The 4,159-nt window shown below is 38.2% G+C and overlaps 1 non-coding gene across 1 annotated transcript; it reads left to right on the top strand.

Moving 5' to 3' along the window:
- Positions 1 to 3,759: 3,759 nt before the first annotated feature.
- On the top strand, positions 3,760 to 3,832 carry trnar-ccg. Its single transcript has one exon. It is a non-coding gene; the product is annotated as a tRNA-Arg (tRNA).
- Positions 3,833 to 4,159: the final 327 nt, after the last annotated feature.

Here is a 4,159-nt window from a genome sequence, read left to right as displayed (position 1 = left end):
ATGGTATGGGGCTGTTTTTCAGGGTTTAGTTTAGGCCCCCTATCTCCAGTGAAGGCCAATCTTGATGCTTCAGCATACAGACATTTCGGACAATGCTTTGCTTCCAGCTTTGTGGCTGCAGTGAGGGGAAAGCTCTTTTCTATCCCAACGTGACTGTGCCCCATTGCATAAAGCAAGGATTTTCTGCACAGACATCAGCCCATCAGCACATAGTCTGGCCTGAGCTGATGCTAGGTGTTATCTGTTTTGTTGGATCAATTTAATGTTTGCATCAGGCATACACAAAGAAAAGAATCAAAAACATTTGCAGGTATATTTTACCTTAGACATAGGTTTCATATCGACCCTGATTTACACAATCAATGCATCTCTAATCTCCAGTAATCTGCATCCAAAGAAAGGTTAAAGAGCTGGATCTTCAATAGACAGGATGGGACTGAGAGAAGAATGACGAAGTGTGTCCAAAGCTGCCATGGTAAACGGACCCGATCATTTAATGGAGCTGAGTGGTCATTATGGGACTCTACTTTGAGAGCAGGACAGATGTGAGCATACTGCCTCTGCAGGATGCTTTCACAGTCTGGGACAGTGAGAAAAAAAAATCCTCATCAGTGTCATCAGGATCATAATAATGAGTAAAAGCAGGGCATGGTTTATCATTAAGATGTTTGTACTTAAAACTATGATTGAAAATAAAATCCTTTCATTCCTAACCATAGACTGCTTCATTGTTATCAAACATCTCACTCTCCTCCTAATCTTAGTTATAACTGTCTTCACTAGCTGTGATGTGTGGCTCATCATTGACTTTGTGTGACATTTCCATTAAGAGACATTTTTGTGTAGCTTGAAGTGAAGTATGTTTTGTAGTACTTAACCTCCGTGAGAATATCAAACATCAGTTTATATAACTGATGTCTAACATTATTTGTTTTTATTCATTTGGATACACCGAGGTCACAAATCAGAGTAAACTGGTGATAATTTACATACAGTTGAGAGGCTTTTAAAGTTCTCCAAACAACGATCTGGTTACCACTATGATGACAAATCCACTCCAGTACACTCCACATGATGTTTGCCTGTGAGATGTCGAAGAAGAAAAACAAACTTGGGATGGATGAACTCATTGCTGTTTGGTAGTGTTCCACACTGATTTTCTACACTGAATTCATTTTAATCTGTAAAACTCAAATGCAAATCTAAATACTAGGATTGATACTCATTTTTTTCCACTTCTTTCTTGATCATCTTGAAGTGATAGTGACCAATATGGATCCTTTGGATCAGAGGTGTCAAACTTAAGGCTCGGGGGCCAAATCCAGCCCATGGTACAGTTAAATTTAGCCCACAAGATCAAATCATATTTTATTCTAACTAGCCCACTGGTATGAGGTCTGCAGATTTCCTCCAGTTAAGAAATGTAAACTTAACCATGAAGATTTAAAATATCCTGAAAGATCTGAAAAAGTGAAGAGTAAAAATAATTGGATAACAAATCATGAACATAGGGGAAAAAACACATTTTAATTTATTATTTTCAAATTTTGCATCTCACAGTTATGACTTAAACTTATGAATTTGACTTTTTATTGTATAGTTTCACCTTTTCAATTCACAATTTTGACATTATATCTTTTATTTTGACCTTTAAGATTTAAAATGTAATATTTTAAGTCATATTTTGACCTTTTTAACTCATTATTTTGAATTTTATCTCATATTTTGTTCTTTAGAACTCATGATTTTACATTTTATCTCATTTTTTTTAGCTTAAAGACTCATGATTTTGAATTTTATCTCATTTTTTGGACCTTTTTAACTCGTGATTTTGAATTTTATCACATATTTTCAGCTGTTAGACTCAAACTTTAAAATTTATCTCATATTTTGACCTTTAAAACTCATTATTTTGACTATCTCATATATTTGCCTTTTAAAATTAGTATTTTTTACTTTTTTTTTTGTTTTCACCTTTTGAACTAATAAATTTGACTTTTTATCTCAGATTTTGAGCCTTTAAGACTTAACTCAAAATATAGCCAGAAAATTCTCTCTTTTTTTTTTCAGAACTGAAATGTTTTTGTTTTTTTTTACCTTCTAGCAAAACCCCAAAAAGGAAACATTGCCATAAAATGTCACATATATTTTTGTTTTTGTTTTTTATTTTTATCAAATTTAATACGTCATTTTTGGCCACAGAAAATCCACTATAGGGCATTTTTATTTATTTTATTTTATTTATTTATTAGATTGTCATCAAAAGGTTTTTAAGGAAATGTTCTATCAAGTTGATTAGATAGATTTAGATAGCTCTGCAAGCTACCTCGCATTTCCCTTAGAGAGCTAGGTAGCTCATGTAGCTAAAGCTCACAAGCTCACACATGAATATAAATACTACTATGAAGCAAACACTAGCTAGGAGGTTTTTCATTTAAAGGTGTTTGATACCTTTGGGCTCTAAATTCATTTAGCCCTCCATAATTACACCACAGTTCTTCTCTCAGCTGCAGACTCCAGAGGATTAACCTCAGGGGATCTGATTTAGTGATTAGCACTCTGATTACATTTTTAAAAAAAGACTGGCCGATGATTGGTTGCATTCATTTTTGGGGGCATCCCTATCCAACACAGTTTCATGAAATGATTTTTGAGGGTTAGAGTGAAAATTTGGTGAGGACAGAGACGGATTAACAACCCTGATATGTGTTTTTGTATTTCATTTGGCGGCTCCATAAGTGGCACGATGTGAAAATCTAAATGGAGTTTGTCCTTTCAGGACCTGCCCTGTTCAAAGTGCATTGGCTTGGTGACTCCATGGAGCAGGGTGGGTCTCGGGGTCTGTATTGGAGCTGTATGATGGGGGGATGGAGGCCCCGTGGGCAGGCACACTCCTGTGGATGGACCATCTGTTGCCCCTGGCAAACAAGGGCAACGGTATGACCTGGACCGTACAGACTAACATGCAAAACACGGCATGATGAACACACAGAGGGAAGAGAGATGAGTACAGGAAGTACCCTAAACAATGGGAAGAGAGAAGATGCATGATCAGAATAATGACAGAGACTGAAAATAAAGACGAGAACAAAAAGATGTTAGAAGAGAACATCTAATTATGAGGAAGGGTGATGAAGATAAGGTGCTGAATGTGATCTATCAGGCATGATTAAGAGAGAAAATTTAGGGAAGGTGCATCTCCATGCAGCCTCAGGGTTCAGATTTAGCATTAAAGGAGCCTCTTGGTTGTTAATTCAGTTTCTTGTAATGTTAGACGGCGCTTAAGTCCTTGGCTCACTGTTAGTTAGAACTAAAACCAAAACAAAAGCCAGTGTCAAACAAAGCCAGCAAGAACTTTCAGCCAAAAGACCAGAAAAGTCATCCCATCCTTCACAGCTTGTGACAGAAAATATTGCCCAAATTTGCACCTATACTGAGGCAAGATGTCCTAAATGTTTTATTTGCTGCATCCCACAGGATCTCTGAAGCTCTCAGTGTCCATCAGGTTCTTGGTCACCTCTCCCACTAAGGCCCCTTTCTCTCTCAGTTTGGACAGACAACCAGCTCTTGGAAGCCTTTCCCCAGATCTGATCCTTGCAACAATCCCGTCTTGTAGCTCTGTAGGCAGTACCTTTGACCTCCTGGCTTGGTTTTTGCTCTGATATCATTGCCAGCTGTGAGGCCTTCTATGGAGAGGTGTGTGCCTTTCCAAATCATGTCTGATCAGTTTGTTTGGCCACAGGGAAGCTCACAGGAGCTGGCCCAGTGGCCTAATGGATAAGGCATCAGCCTCCGGAGCTGGGGATTGTGGGTTCAAGTCCCACCTGGGTCAAAAGAATTTAATGCAGTCGGATAATGTATGTTGCTATCAAAGAAGAATTTAATACAAGAAAACCTCATGTTGCTGCATGACTGTGGCTGTGCCTTGCTTTCATACCAGGTTTGTTTATGCTGCTTGTTGCCTGCATGTCTGTGATGTCCTGTCTTAGCCTTATAGGAGACTGCAGGTTCAAATCCTAGTCAGAACTCCATGTGAACCTAGTGTGGCCCCTTTGGCAAGATCCTTAATAACTTGAACACCTGAACCCCATGTGTGTCGGTTTGGACTGAAGCTTCTAAATGACAAATTAACATAGCCCTGGACTTGGGCCAAAATCAG

This window comes from Cheilinus undulatus, linkage group 4, assembly GCF_018320785.1.
Source record: "Cheilinus undulatus linkage group 4, ASM1832078v1, whole genome shotgun sequence".
In the NCBI taxonomy this organism is placed as follows: Eukaryota; Metazoa; Chordata; class Actinopteri; order Labriformes; family Labridae; genus Cheilinus; species Cheilinus undulatus.
This window is presented reverse-complemented; position numbering and strand designations above follow the sequence as displayed.